Source organism: Saimiri boliviensis, chromosome 17 (assembly GCF_048565385.1).
Source record: "Saimiri boliviensis isolate mSaiBol1 chromosome 17, mSaiBol1.pri, whole genome shotgun sequence".
Classification (NCBI taxonomy): domain Eukaryota; kingdom Metazoa; phylum Chordata; class Mammalia; order Primates; family Cebidae; genus Saimiri; species Saimiri boliviensis.
This window is the reverse complement of record NC_133465.1, coordinates 70789202-70804763: the sequence shown is the minus strand read 5'-3', so window position 1 is coordinate 70804763 and position 15562 is coordinate 70789202. Positions and strand designations below refer to the sequence as shown.

At 58.6% G+C, this 15562-nt stretch overlaps 2 long non-coding RNA genes and 1 pseudogene across 2 annotated transcripts; 1 reads left to right on the top strand and 2 right to left on the bottom strand.

Moving 5' to 3' along the window:
- Positions 1–2242: 2242 nt before the first annotated feature.
- Positions 2243–2951, top strand: LOC101050566 (uncharacterized; annotated as a pseudogene).
- A 2393-nt stretch (positions 2952–5344) lies between these two features.
- On the bottom strand, positions 5345–9341 carry LOC141581737 (uncharacterized). The gene is made up of 3 exons (XR_012514482.1): positions 9092–9341; positions 8496–8578; positions 5345–6072 (listed from the first exon to the last, which is right to left on the bottom strand). It is a non-coding gene; the product is annotated as an uncharacterized LOC141581737 (long non-coding RNA).
- A 696-nt stretch (positions 9342–10037) lies between these two features.
- On the bottom strand, positions 10038–11241 carry LOC141581736 (uncharacterized). Its single transcript, XR_012514481.1, has 3 exons — positions 11065–11241; positions 10711–10952; positions 10038–10277 (listed from the first exon to the last, which is right to left on the bottom strand). It is a non-coding gene; the product is annotated as an uncharacterized LOC141581736 (long non-coding RNA).
- Between the last annotated feature and the right edge of the window lie 4321 nt (positions 11242–15562).

The following is a 15562-nucleotide window of genomic DNA, read 5'->3' as shown; positions in this document are numbered from 1 at the left end:
TGGGCCCCGGGGATGCTGGATGTCCCGTTGGAATTGTGAGGAGCTGACACACGGGTGGGGACCAGAGAGGAGCCATGGAGAGCCCTGGGGAGGGTGTGGGCACTGGTGGGGCCACCTGGTGTGTGACGGGGCAGGCACAGGCGTGTGGGTGGCTTACACCCAGACGGTGGGCTCCTGGGGCCACCTCTCCAAGCAGCGGCAGCAGGTGTGCCTTGGGCCTCACACCTCAGCCGTCCCCTGAGAGCCAGCGCAGAGGGTACAGCAGCTGCCTCCTCCAGGGCCTGCCAGGAGCACAGCGCGGCCCCAGCCAGGGAGCTCCCGTGTCCCCCACCAGAGAGGGAAATGCTCCTTGGCCTCGGGAGGTGGGGGGGCCCAAGACCTGGGCCCAAACCCCAAGTCTGCCGGTTCCAGTTGGGCACACCGGGCAGGCCACCCACCTGAGCCCACCACCTCCAGCCCATTGTGGGAAAGCTCTCTCCACCAAGGGCGTGCAGGAGCAGGCCGGACGGGGCAGGCCCCGAGGGGCGGGGAGAAGCCAGAGACCACGAGTGAGGCCCTGCCACGTTCCCCGTCCAGTCACCTTTCCTGGCTCCCCGGCAGCCCGTGCTGGGCTCATCCGTCTGGTGCTTGGTGGCCCACACTCGTTTGTGGCTTCGTGGTTGTGAGTGGCCCCATCCCCGACTCTGAAGTAATGTGGAGCCCCCATGATCGGTCCACCCGGGGCCTGTGCACACGACAGAAAAGCGTCTTTGTCCAGAGTCAAAGGCCCTTAGAAGACAGAGTTCGGGGGAGATTGAGAGGGAGGCCTGAGAGGCTACGTGAAGACGAGGCCGAGACAGGAATGACACGGCCACAGGGCGCCTGCGGCCACCAACCTCCAAAAGAGGCAGGAAGGGCCTCCCCTGCAGCCGCCGACAGCTCGTTCTGCTTCTGGCCGCCGGGACTGGGAGAGAAGAAACGACTGCTTTGCGGCCACCCTGTTTTTGGTCCTTTTTTGGGTGGCCCCGGACACAATCCCAGCACCGGCCTGGCCCGGCCCGTGGGCAGCTGTCCCCAGCCCGGTGAGGGATGTGGCTGTGGCTTCCCCCCGAGCAGGTCCAGAACCCCAGTCTCCATTCAAGCTGCCATCAGCCTGTGGTGGAAGGAGAAGGACCCCACGTCCTGGGATTCGGACGTCACCAGGGTGGAGTCTGCGGCCATTCAGACTGGCTTTGGGCGGAAACGTCTTTTTCTCTCTGGAAAGGGTGGCGGGTAGGCTGCGTGCAGGGGAGCATGGGCCGGGGACTGGGGGAGCCCTGGGGGACCATGTCCCCTCACCGAGGGGTTCCTGCCACTTTGACTGAGGGTGGCCCGGCACCAGCACCTTCAAAGCTTCACCCAGCACCTTGGCGCAGGGCCGGGGTGGGGGGGTGGTCTCCTGTGGGGCCTGGGTAGTGGGGGGTGGTCTCCTGCTTTACAGAGCAGGGAACTGAAGCACAGAGAGGTGACGGCACTCGCCAGTGAGTGCCCACTGTGGACTCAGCCGTGCAGCCCTGGATCGCACGTGGCAGGCTCCTTCGCCCTGGCTGCCCCCAGCCCCACTCCCACCGCCCTGGCCGAAGAAGGGAGACCGTGCTGTTCTCTAACTTTCTGGAAGGAAGGGCAGACTCCAGACATGCTCCTAGAGATGGGAGGTCCAAATGACCAGCTTCCAGGGTCCCTTCCTCTCAGAGGGTCTCCAGTCACCTCATTTAAAGGTGAGAAACAGGATCCTGGAGCTTCCCGTTCCCCCCAAGATGCTTCTGGGGCCCTGGAGAGCTTGCCCAGAGCGCTCATCTGGCCTACACTCCCAGCCACTTTGAGGGCACAGAGAAACTGCCCCTACTCCGAAAATGTGAAGACTGGGGCCCAGAGCGGTCCCCCTCACAGCCTGTGAGGTCGGCCAGGTGTGGTCATCGCCGGCTGTTCTGACTCTGCTCCTGCAGTCACAGCCGTCACCCTGCGGCTCTCCCGGGGTGGGGTGGGGCACAGCCAGATGCCTGCTATGAGCTTTAGGGCAGCGTCCCAGTCCGTTCATCCTTCTCAAAGTGTGGCCTGGGACACCTCCCATCCAGCCACAGGCTGCCCAGGACTCCCAAACACCTGGCTCGACACCGCCCACCCGCCACCGCTGGCTCACCTGTGATACATCACCTCCTATCTGACACCACTGGCTCACCCATGACAAGACACCTCCCACCCACCACCGCTGGCTCACCCGTGACATCCGGGCAGCTCCGATGCCCAGCAGGTCCAGCTGGTGAGAGGGAGGCGGTGTCCCATCCTGTCTGGGACCCAGGCATTGCCGGGCGCCGGAGGGACCTGGGACCTCATCCACACTGGGAGCCGGCCTCTCGCCTGGCAGAGGTGGATGGGCTCTGAAGGCTCCTGGCAGCCCACCCCTGCCTTCTCGCCCTCCCTCCTGGAAGTCCCCTGGCCAAGGAGGACTCGAGGCCTATCGGATCTGTGCCCAGGGCTCACTGTGGTCCCTCAAGCTCTGCTCTCCCCCCACCTGCCTCCCTTCCAGCTCCCAGGCTCTGTCCGAGCACCCCCTGCCCAGCCTCTCCAGTTCCTGGCCCCAGCCTGGCCAGGGATCCCAGGGGGTACCTTCGCCAGCCAGCCCTTGCCTGGTATATCGCCACTCCTGGCCTGGGAAACCTGGGAGGACCCTCAGGGAGTGCCAGGGATGTGAAGCCGCCAGTAGGCCGACAAGTTCCCTGGCAGGAGGCACGCGGGAGGGAGCCGCCCGCCACACTGCCGTCCCCATGCACCAGCCAGGCCACAGGGAGTGATGCCCAGGGCAGGACGGGCACAGTGGTTGCGGTGGTGGAGGTGCTCTGGACAGTGCTGTGCCTGGAGAAACTGCAGCCCCAGGGGGCCTGGGCAGGGCCTGGCCTGGCTGAGCGGGGTTGCAATGGGAGGTAAAGTGGGGGCACCCCCGACCTCGGGCCTGCTGCACCCTGGGGAGTACCCTCAGTGCAGTGGTGCCCAAGCTCCAGCCTTCAGACTGCCCGGGAGACCCGAGGCTCCTGACCAAGCAGGACACCCCATCCTGGGTGGAGGCGAGAGTGGGGAGGGCCAGAAGGCCACCCAGACAACTGAGGCCCCTCCTTACCTGCTACCCCATCTGCTTGGGCCCAGGAAGGGAGGGGCTGAGGCAGACCCCTCAACGTACGTGCTGACCCCTGATGCACAGCTGTCCACACACCACGAGCCAGATTCTGGCACTCGCTATGTTTTCTGACATCAAAAGAGTCTCAGTCGGGCGCAGTGGCCCCCACCTGTAATCCCAGCACTTCGGGAGGCGGAGGCAGGTGGATCACCTCAAGTCAGGAGTTCGAGACCAGGCTGGCCAACATGGTGAAACCCCGTCTGGAGAAAGTAAAACGTTTCTCTTCAAAGTGTCCCTTCTTGTTAAGGAATAATAAAAATTAATATTAGAAATAATAGTTTATTGGCTGGGCGCAGTGGCTCAAGCCTGTAATCCCAGCACTTTGGGAGGCCGAGGCGGGTGGATCACGAGGTCGAGAGATCAAGACCATCCTGGTCAACAAGGTGAAACCCCGTCTCTACTAAAAATACAAAAAATTAGCTGGGCATGGTGGTGCGTGCCTGTAATCCCAGCTACTCAGGAGGCTGAGGCAGGAGAATTGCCTGAACCCAGGAGGCGGAGGTTGCGGTGAGCCGAGATCGCACCATTGCACTCCAGCCTGGGTAACAAGAGCGAAACTCCGTCTCAAAAAAAAAAAAAAAAAAAAAAAGAAATAATAGTTTCTTTTAAAGACTTTCTTCACAGCCTTCTTGCTTTTTGCTAGTAACTCTTTGTTAAACCCTATCCTATGCAGCTGTTAGACTTAAGGGAATAAGCACATTCTGTGTCCTTCTACTTTAACCAAGGTATTTGTGCCGGACATGCTCACAGGCACAAAGTACATTCTTTGTCCTTGTACTTTAACCAAGATATTTATGCTGTTACTTTTCTAAGTCCTTTCACAAGCAACTTCCTCTCCCTTCCTTATTTAGACTTCCTCTTTTCGTTTGTTCTCCATTTACCTATTTTTAAAATTTTCAAGTTGTTAGCCAATCAAGTTCAGCTTTAATTTACAGAGTGCAGCTCCAACCCACGGAGATCAGACACAGCAATAAAGACCCAATATGTAAAGAATAAATAGATGCCTGCCTTTTCTTTGTTCATTGCACTCTTTCACCAAGATGGCTGATGGGCAATACCCTTTCTGCAGAAAGTAAAATTGCCTTGCTAAGAAAACTTTTTGTCTGAATGCTTTCTTTTCCTTGCAGTCCCTAGAAACAAGCATTCTGTCTCTAACACCATCTCTACTAAAAATACAAAACACTTAGCCAGCTGTGGTGGTGGGTGCCTATAATCCCAGCTATTTGGATGGCTGAGGCAGGAGAATCACTTGAACCTGGGAGGTGGAGGTTGCAGAGAGCTGAGACCATGTCATTGTACTCCAGCCTGGACAAGAACAAAACTCCATCTCAAAACAACAAAAACGAAATCAAATACTGAGCCAGCCCACGTGTGTCATTTCAACGTTTCTGGTGGACTCTCCCCAGTGTTACTTTCCCCTGAGATATTGATGCATGTGCTCATGTGAACTCACACATGCACCAGCACACACGTGCCTGCACAAACACACACAGCTACAAGTGCTGCTTCCAGCCTCCTGCCTCGGGGCCAGCCCGGGTCCCTCCTTGTGGAGGGGGCTCTTCCCATGGGGCAGATGGATTAAGACAGATGCTTGTTCAGCCCCCTAGAAGTTGCCTGGCTTGGCACTCTCTGCAGTCTCTGAAGCTGGGCTCACACACCCATTTGACAGATAAAGAAACTGATGCTCAGAGATGTGGAGTGGGTGCCTGAGGCCAAGTTGCAAAAGGTGGCGTCACCGACTCCCTCAGCCCCACCAGCACCTGCTCACCACCCCCTCCAATCTCAAATCACACCTACCCCAGCCTCACAGGCTTCCCCAAGCCTCCGGGCTTGGTTGGGATTCCCTTTTCAGTTTAAGTACAACGTCCACGCAGTAAAATGCTCTCACTGGCTGGGTGGGGTGGCTCATGCCTTTAATCCCTGCACTTTGGGAGGCTGAGGCAGGTGGGTCACGAGGTCAGGAGTTTGAGACCAGCCTGGCCAACATAGTGAAACCCCATCTCTACTAAAAATACAAAAATTAGCCGGGTGTGGTGGTGTGTGCCTGTAACCTGAGCTACTCGTGGGGCTGAGGGAGGAGAATCACTTCTTATTATTATTTTATTTATTTATTTATTTATTTTTGAGACGGAGTTTCGCTCTTGTTGCCCAGGCTGGAGTGCAATGGCGCGATCTCGGCTCACCGCAACCTCCGCCTCCTGGGTTCAGGCAATTTTCCTGCCTCAGCCTCCCGAGTAGCTCGGATTTCAGGCACGTGCCACCATGCCCAGCTACTTTTTTGTATTTTTTAGTAGAGACGGGGTTTCACCATGTTGACCAGGATGGTCTCGATCTCCTGACCTCGTGATCCACCTGCCTCGGCCTCCCAAAGTGCTGGGATTACAGGCTTGAGCCACCGCGCCCGGCCTGGGAGGAGAATCACTTCAACCTAGGAGGCAGAGGTTGCAGTGAGCCAAGATCATTCCGCTGCACTCCAGCCTGGGCGACAGCACGAGACTCTATCTTCAAAAAAAAAAAAAAAAAAAGAAAAAGAAACCTCCCATCTTTGGGCCACAGCTCAACGCATTCTCACCTATGAGGTTCTCCTGCAGCCCTCAGGTCTTTAACCAGCACCCCAAGTCCTGACCAGGGTCCAGGCCCACCTGGTAGCTTCATCTTCCACAAGCCTCAGTCCTGTCTTGCTGCCTGAGTCCAGCGTCATGCCTGGGCGATTCAGCTGAGTCAATGCAAGCATCAGTGGCTCCTCTTTGCCACTGAATTATATTCCCTCATAGGAATAAACCATGGCACGCTGACCCAGCCTCTCACTGATGGACATCTGGGTTGTTTCTGGTTTGGGGCGTGTTGAATGGTAGCACCCAGAAGATGTGTCCATCTAGATCCTTGGAAAGAAAACTTGTTTGGGAAAATAATCTTTGTAAATGTCATTAATTAATGACATTGAGCTGAGATTATCTTGGATTTGGGTGGGTCCTAAATCCAATAACAGGCGTCCTTGGAAGAGCAAGGCAGAGGGAAACTAGACACAGATACGTGGGGTGTGGGGGCACGGGGGCACGGGGGCTGCGGGAAGACACACGTGAGGGTTGGACCGGGCAACTGCAAGCCAGTGGGCACCCGGGGTTGCTGCAGCCCCCAGAAGCTGGGAGAGGCACCAGAAGGAGCTTCCCTTGGCGCTGGCCGAAGGAGCCGATCCTGCCCACCTCAGTTTCAGCCCTTGGCTTCCTAGACTGTGAGAGGGTGTGCTGGTGTTGGTTTAAGCCACCCAATTTGGGGAACTTTGTAATGGCACCCCTAAAGAAATGCACAAGAGCTACGATGAGGAGCTCTGTTGGGCACGCTCCCATTCACGTCCCTGGTGACAGAAGGCCTGCATCTCGGCTGGGCATTAACCGGGGTTCTCCAGAGAACCAGAGGCAGTAGGAGACACACCTGTCTCTATACATGGAGAAAGACTGATGAGACGGAATCATCTCCTGTGATGATGGAGGCTCACAAGTCCCGAGAGCCGCAGTTGGCACCCTGGAGACCCAGGAGGGCCATGCCTCCGCTCCAGGCTGAGAGTCTGCGGGCTTGAGACCCAGGGAGAGCTGACGTTTCCGTGCGAGCCAGAGGCTGCCCGCAGTTTCAGCCCAGGCAGGTGGGAAAGGCCCTGCGACTCCCGGGACTTCTCATTCTACCGTGTTTCCTCAGCCCAATGCATGGGGCCGGCCCACACTGGAGGGCAGTCGGCTTCACTCTGAGCGAGCACCGGGTCATCTCATCCAGAAACACCCTTGCCGAACAGCCCCAAAGGTGCTGACCAAGTATCTGGGCACCCTGTGCCCCAGTCGAGTTGACAAGGAAAATTAACCATCACAGGTTCACTCCACCTAGGAGTGGAATTACTGGGTCATAGGGAAGGCAGAGGAATTCACACAAGTCACCAAATGGTTTTCAGAAAGTGGTTGTGCCACATTAAACTCTCACTGGAAGGAGAGGAGAGCTGTGGTGTTCCACATCCTCACCAACGTTTAGAATAGTCAGTCTTGAGCCCGGCGCGGTGGCTCAAGCCTGTAATCCCAGCACTTTGGGAGGCCGAGGCGGGTGGATCACGAGGTCGAGAGTTCGAGACCATCCTGGTCGACATGGTGAAACCCCGTCTCTACTAAAAATACAAAAAAATCAGCTGGGCATGGTGGCGTGTGCCTGTAATCCCAGCTACTCAGGAGGCTGAGGCAGGAGAATTGCCTGAACTCAGGAGGCGGAGGTTGCAGTGAGCCGAGATCGCGCCATTGCACTCCAGCCTGGGTAACGAGCGAAACTCCGTCTCCAAAAAAAAAAAAAAAAAAAAAAAAGAATAGTCAGTCTTTGTCCTGGCACAGTGGCTCACGCCTGTAACCCCATTTCTTTGGGAGGCCAAGGCGAGTGGATCACTTGAGGTCAGGAGTTCGAGACCAGCCTGACCAACATGGAGAAACCCTGTCTCTACTAAAAATACAAAAATTAGCCAGGTGTGGTGGCAGGTGCCTGTAATCCCGGCTACTTGAGAGGCTGAGGCAGGAGAATGACTTGAACCTGGGAGGTGGAGGTTGCAGTGAGCCGAGATGCCACCACTGCACGCCAGCCTGGGGGACAGAGCGAGACTCCGTCTCCAAAAAGAAAAAAGAATAAAGAATAGTCGGTCTTTAATTTCAGCCTTTCTGACGGTATAAAGTGGCATCTCACTGTGGTGTAAATACTGATTTCCCCAGTGACTGACCAGGCAGACCAGTTTTTTGCTGCATTTGGCCCTTTCAATGTGCTTCAGGTCTGTGTAGTGCCTGTTGAAGTGTGTTGCCCATTTTAAACATTGATTTGTCAGCCGGGCGCGGTGGCTCAAGCCTGTAATCCCAGCACTTTGGGAGGCTGAGGCGGGTGGATCACGAGGTCGAGAGATCGAGACCATCCTGGTCAACATGGTGAAACCCCGTCTCTACTAAAGATACAAAAAAAAAATTAGCTGGGCATGGTGGCACGTGCCTGTAATCCCAGCTACTCAGGAGGCTGAGGCAGGAGAATTGCTTGAACCCAGGAGGCGGAGGTTGCGGTGAGCCGAGATCGCGCCATTGCACTCCAGCCTGGGTAACAAGAGCGAAACTCCGTCTCAAAAAAAAAAACAAAAAAACAAAAAAACAAAAAAAACAAAACAAACAAACAAAAAAAACATTGATTTGTCTTTTCCTCATTGATTTGTACAGGTTCTTGATAGATTCTGGGCAGATGACCTTGGTCTAGAATATATTAAGACACACAGAGGCAGGCAGCATGTTCGTCTGCAACTTACCTTTCCACCCTCCTGATGGCGTCTCAAAGTTCTTGATTTTAAGGAAGTCCAGTCTTTTCTCTTCTGGAGAGTCCCTTTCTGGCCTGTGTTAGAAAACTTTACTGACCACAGTGTCTTCTTTTTTTTTTTTTTGAGACAAAGTCTCTCTTTGTCACCCAGGCTGCAGGGGAGTGGTGCGATCTTGGCTCACTGCAACCTCTGTTTCCTGGGTTTAAGTGATTGTCCTGCCTGAGCCTCCCAAGTATCTGGGATTACAGGCACTTGCCACCACACCTGGCAAATGTTTGTATTTTTAGTAGAGATGTGTTCACCATGTTGGCCAGGCTGGTCTCAAAATCCTGACTTCAGGTGATTCACCTGCCTCAGCCTCCAGAAGTTCTTGGGATTACAGGTGTGAGCCACTTCGCCCAGCTTGCTCTATGACTCACTTTAAACTGATGTTTGTAGATGGTGTGATGTGGGAATGGGGTCATTTTTTTTCTGTCAATATCCAGCTGATATTAGACACGTAGCAGGGAAAGGCCACCTCTTCCCCCTGCTCTGCAGGAGGCTTTGTTATACATCAGCGTAGGGAAGGGGCTGCTTTCTGGACCTACCCTTGGGTCCAGGGTCTGTTTGCTTATTCCTGTGCCAATCATCCAGGCCCACCCGCTGGCTTCAGCAGCAGAGGCCTCAGGGCCGGACTGTGGGGCTGGAGAGCTCATCTCGGTCTCCTGGGCCCCTGAGTCAGCTTGCTTGTCCAGGCCATGTGATCTGCGAAGCACAGCTGCCTGGACAGCGGTCTCTGCCATCATCCCAGACCGACCGGCAGGACATGGCTCCAGACGGGGGCCCAGCCCGGGGCCAGTCTCCAAGGACCCTGTGGATGAGGAAGGGAGCAGCTGTCAGGGGTGGGGGTGGGTCAGCTGGCTGTCTGGTTCAGCCACCACATGGGCACATAGGACCAGTGTGGGTGAACAGGAGCTGGGACACGGCATGGAGCCAGGCGCTGCCGCCCACATTGTTGGGGGTATGCATAGCAGCTCAAGGCGCTGCGGGGGCTGCAGTGTGAAGCCGGGCAGCCAAGGTGACCTTGAGCACAGCACTGCGGGAGAGGACACACAGCTGAAGGCATTTCTGGCTGGAGGACTGGCAGGCCCCAAGGCCCTGGGGCTTCCAGGAAGGAAAGGAGGCTGCTGGGCCTTCAGTGGGGACAGGAAATGGGGAGGGGAGCGGATGGGGTCAGAGGGCTGGAGCCGGTGGCCGGATTCCAGAGGCCCCGGAAGGCCACAGGGAAGGCTTTGGCTCTGGGACTGTGCTGTGGGGGGCCCATAGGGGGCCCGTGGAGGGCTTGGAACCTGGGCTGCCTGCAGGGAGGGAAGCAGAGGGAGTCCCAGTGGAGGGGATGCAGGCCAGGGAGGAGGTGACAGTGCTGGGGCAGGAGGGAGCTGCCCGGCTGCAAGGCCTGAGCTGGACATGGCCTGAACTTTGAAGACCCCAGGATCTGCTGTGGGTGTTCGTGTGGGTTTTAGGGGCAGAGTCACAGGGACGTAGCCACAGGCCTTCACTGAGATGGGTGCCAGAAGGCCAGCAGGTTCCAAGGCAACTCGGGGCTCTGCGTGGCCACCTGCTGCGCTTGAGGAGGTCGTAGGTGGCCGGTCTGAGCAGGAGCATGTGACGGACGCCCCGCTTGCAGACGTGGACTCCGGAGCCTGCCTCAGAGCAGGGTTGGGAAAGAGTGCTATGGATGAGGTCATCGCAGGACGCTGGGGACAGGACGGCGCTTCATGAGGGAGGAGGGGCCTGGGAGTGGAGACCAGAGACCCAGGAGTGGGTCCTGGAAGCCTCAGGAAGGGAGGTCCCACCAGAAAGGAGTCCTCCCCCCGTTTACTAAGAGGATGCCGAGCTGGGTTCTTGGAGCTGACACCGGGAGGTCATCAGACCCCCACAGGCGCTGCTCCCCCCACACTCAGGCTAAGTGCCCAGGCACGTGTGGCCGCTGTTCCAGGGCCCCTCCCTAGAGCAGCCTGTTCCCCAGCGCTGACCTGCGGAGCTTGCAGGGAGCCCTGACCCTGCGCTGCCTGAGCCCATGGGCATCCCTGGCAGGTGGAGCTCCCCGAGGCCTCCCAGCCTGCACTGGAGGAGGGAAGAGCCCTGCCCTTCCTGCTCCTGGGATACCCCCCAGCACCGATCCCCGGAGCAGAGTCCCCCCACCCTCTGCCTCCCCAGGGCGTACACGTAGCTGAGTCCACGCGTTGGTGTCCTGGGCTGGGAAACAGACGGCCGCAGACCGGCGCTGTGATGGCAGGAAGGGCTTTCCATGCAGACTGCGAGGCCAGAATGGGAAGCCAGCGTGTGGTGTGGATCCTTCTGGGGACTGCGAGGGGAGGGCCTGTCCCGGCCTCTGTCCCAGCTTCAGACGGTCTCCAATCTCTCCCTGCCGCTCTCTTTCTTTGTATACACGTTCTTTCTAAAATTCTGTGTTGTCAGATGGTGAAACTGAATCACGTATTTCAGTAACTAGGCCCAGGTTTGATGTGTCCGTTTGACTTCAGACACTCAAATGCCCTGCAAGGAAAACACCGCTTACCCTCAAAATCAGAAAGATTTGCCATTTTTCCTTTTTCGTTTTAGGCAGAATCTTGCTCTGTCACCCAGGCTGGAGTGCAGTGGTGCGATCTCGGCTCACTGAAACCTCCACCTTCCAGGTTCAGGCGATTCTCCGGCCTCAGCCTCTCAAGTAGCTGGGAGTGCAGCCACGCGCCCCTACACCTGGCTAATTTTTGTATTTTTAGTAAGGACAGGTGTTCTCCATGTTGGCCAGGCAGGTCTTGAACTCCCGACCTCAGGTGATCCGCCCGCCGCGGCTTCCCAAAGTGCCAGGATTAGAGGTGTGAGCCCCGCGCCCAGCCAACCCTGAGGATCTTTGCTCTGGGGCCCAGCCTTGAGAGGGTTTGTTTCCAAGGAGAAGGTTGAGAAAACAACAGAGGACCCTTGAGGAAAAGGGAAAGGCAAGAGGTTGACAGTCGGCAGGAAGGAGGCCGGGGAGGCTCCGGGGTGCCAGGACCCGGGGGCCAAGGCCCGAGGCTCAGTGACCTCTCGGGTATCTAGGGTGAGGCCCTTGACCCCAGGAGCGCGGCTAGGGCTTCTGTCTGCCCCAGGTCCCAGGACCCCACAGGAAACTACCTTCTCCCAGTTAGTTCTACCTGCGCCTGTGGGTGACCAGGTAGTTCCAGGCCCTGCAGAGCCTCACCTGAAAATCAGACTAAGCCAGGCGCAGTGGCCCATGCTTGTAATCCCCGCATTTGGGGAGGGCTGCTTGAGGTTAGGAGTTCAAGACTAGCCTGGGCAACATAATGGCCATCTCTACAAAATAAAAACAAAAAATCATCTGGGTGTAGTGGCATATACTGTAGTTCCAGCTATTCAAAAGGCCGAGGCGAGCGGACCGCTGGAGCCCAGGAGGCCGGGGCTGCAGGGAGCCCTGACCGCAGCACAGCAGTCCGGCCTGGAGAGCCGAGTGAGACCCTACCATAAAAAAGGAAAGAAAGAGAAAAAAATCGGACTCACACGAGCCTCCCTCAGGGGGCGCCTGGGAGGAGACCGGGTCCCTGGCACCCAGCAGTGACCAAGAGCAGGGCCAGCCTGAGGGGGCACCGGCGGCCCCCACGCCTGGGTCAAAGAAAGGCCAGATCCACCAGGCCCGGGCTGGGGCCGCCGGACACACCCTCCGGGCGTCCCTCTCGCCTTTCCCACGTCCTCCCCAGGTCTGCCGAGGGCCGCTGCTCCGGAGCCTTCTTGTCTGCCCCCCAGGGCTCCCGTGAAGGCAGACCATGGCCAAGAGCTGCAGGCACATCTGTGCACATGAAGAGCCGGACCAGAAAGGGCCCTTAGCTGCCCCAGGACCCCCAAGCCTACCGGTCATCCCAGAGAAGACCTGGGGGCACTGAGGGGCCAGGCCCTGCCGAGGGTCCTCTGCCACCCCTCTGTACCCTCTCTCCCCGATAAAGTTGCCGTGGGCCCACTGGGCAGAGAGGGCAGAGCCGCCCCTGTGCCCTGGGGCCCTGTGCGGGGCGTTGGTACACCGCAGAGCACCGGCCACAGCCTGCGTCCAACATGCAGAAGGAAGCCAAAGCCTTGGTTGCTGGGACCCGGGCCCTCCCCTCCCGCACCACCTGGGTCTGCAGACTTACACGACACGGGCGCCTTCGTGAGCCCTGAACTCCAGGGCAGACCCTGCAGGGCTGGGAGCTCAGAGCCTCCAGGGCGCCGCCGAGAAGGCAGCACCTTCACCAGCAGCAGCAGCAGCAGTCCCGCCAGGGCCCACCAAGGGACGCCTACACCTGGGGAGAGGGGTGCTTGGGGGCAGTGCAGGTGCCCCGGCTTCCAGGTGCCCAGGCTCCAAGTGTCCAGACACCCAGGACCCAGGTCCTGCTTGGACTGCCGCCTCCTCCCAGGACACAGAGCCTGCATTCATCGACAGGCGCCTATGAACCTCCAGCTTCTGATTGACATCCCGTTTCCAGAAGGGCATCCTGGACTCAGGATGGAACCTAAATCCAATGACACTTAGGCGTGGAGGAAGAAAGTCAGAGGATGATTGAGACCCAAACGTGTGGCGGCGGTGGCGGATGGAGGCTGGAGCCACACGGGCTGCAAGCGCAGGAGCGCCTGGGGCCCCCGGAAGCTGGAAGAGACCAGGAAGGATTCCTGACCCTGTGTACCTCCCTGGCGCCTCCAGAGGGACAGCGGCCCTCAGGCACCTTAAGTCTGGACTGGCGGCCTCCAGACCTGTGAGAGAATGGAATCTGGGTTTCACGTGAACAAGCTTGTGGAGGTTTGTTACAGCACACACTGCTTTTAAACCTCAAAGGCAAAGAAGGCCACACAGTGCAGGGTCTCCAGGCACCGTTCCCCTCCCACCTGGTTTTAGCAAAGTCCCTCCCGAGGCACAGGCTGGCGCCACACCTTTGTCCAGAGCAGCACCGTGGAGCGTTTGACCACTCGTCCCCAGAATCGCCTCCTCCTCCGTGGCTTCCAGCGTCCTCGGCTCTCCTCTCGCTTACCCAGCCTTCGCTCAGCCGGCTCCCAACCCAGGCGCCTCAGGTGTTCCCACAAACGTCCTCCCTCTACGTCGTGGCGCCCCAGTGGGACTCGGTGGTGGGAGAGATCCCTGGAGGTGGAATTGCTGCGTTAAGAGCGTCTGCATGTCTGGGTCGAGTCTCTCCAGCAGGCACCCCTCTTCCCACCCCCAGCTGGCTACTTCACAGGACGGACTCAATGATACGGGGGAGGGGCCCTGCAACCCAGGGCAGGCCTGGCTGTGGCGCCTGGCACGGGGGGCTTCCTGTGGGACCAGCGCCAGCCACAGCCCCTGCCCACAGGCTGGAGCGCTCCAGCTGCCGGCATCCGCAGCCACGAAGGCGGGAGGCGGACTTGGCTGGCTCCCTGGGCGTGCCGATGGACACACCACGAACCTGCCTGTGGTTATGTTGGCACTGAACTGGAACAGGAAGTTAGCATGTAAGCCAGAGCCCTTCAAGTTATGACAGACTCATCAAACAAATGAACCCCTGAGCGCCCAGCCTCCTCGAGCCGTGGTGGAGACAGGCGGCCGCTCAGCTGGGAGGACCGAGGCCTTTCCAGCCTCTTCCCCGAGCTCCAGGACCGTGGCTTCCTGGTCCCAAACAGAACCCCCCACCCTGGGGCAAAGACAGGGGCTGGGCCGGGACAGACGCAGGCAGGTGGCCGTGTCCCACCAGCGACTCCACGCATCTCTCCGGGCCTCAATTTCCCCAGCTCTCTGGGGAGGGGCTGCTTCCATGATAGGCTTCGCAACGTCTGATTTCCCTCCCAAGTTCCAGACACCAACTTCAGCCCACGGCAGCCACAACCCGACAGCATCCCTGCTGACCCTGCCTGTGACGGCAGCTTCCAGAGCAGTTCCCTCGGGGGTGGCAAGCTTGGCTACACCCAAGGGGCAGCCCTCCCGGCCTCCACGCCCAGCCTGCGCTCAGCGACCACACTTACCAGTCCGGGGTGTCCTTTAGGTCACTGGTCCCCAACCCCAGGGCCAGGGACCTGTCCATGTCACGTGAGGGACCGGCTGTGCAGCAGCAAGTGAGCTGCGGTGAGCGAGCGTTCCACCTCCCGTCAGAGCAGCAGTGGCGTTGGATTCTCACAGGCGCAGGAGCCCTGGAACCTCCCGTGAGCTGCACCCTCCTTAGGAGGACCTACAGCCGATGACCTGAGGCGGAACAGTTTCATCCCCACATCACCACCACCGTCCTCACTGTCCGTGGAAGAACTGCCTTTCATGAAATCCATCCTGGGTGCCGCAGAGGCTGGGGACTGCTGCTATAAGCTATGGGCCAGGACAGGTTTCCAAAGGGCCCGATGCCACGGCAGAGCTGGAACGGCGGCCTGCGGGCACCAATTCAGGTGGGGGCCTCTGGTCAGTCCCCTCGCTGAACACGAAGGAACTGAGCCTGGGAGGTCTTCGCTCTCACTCAGAGTCACTCAGCTCTCACACTGCGGGCCGCGCTGGGACCGGCAGAAGCCCCCTAGAAGACCCCCTGGGCAGCCCAGGAAGAGCTGCTCCGGCCTTCCCAGCCTGTCAGGCCTGAGATCTCAGGCCACTGCAGTGCTGGGGCCAGAAGAAGCAAGACGGGCATTCGGCTCGGGACTGAGGCTTGTGGCTGGTGGTGTCACGGGAGCGTCCCCAAGGAGTGCCCCCTGGCTGTCACAAGGTGAGGAGGCATCACCCCTGGGCAGGGCCCCTGCACCCCTGCCCTGTCCCATGTCTGTGGCGCTGCCAGCAGCCGTCCCCAACACAGCCCCTGCCCTGGCTGCCCCATGCCAGTCCAAGTCCCTCTGTGGCTGTTGAACTCAGACACCCACCCAGGTGTCCGGGATGATTGTGCAGCAGGCAGCCCCTTGGGCCTGTTACGGAGTGGTTCCACTGCCGTGGGTTGCACTGTGTCCCCCAAGAGGCACGGTGAAGCCCCAATCCTCCAGGCCTGGGACTGCGGCCTTATTTGGAACTAGGGTCTTTGCAGTTGTGATGAGTGAAGCTGAGAGAACCTGCC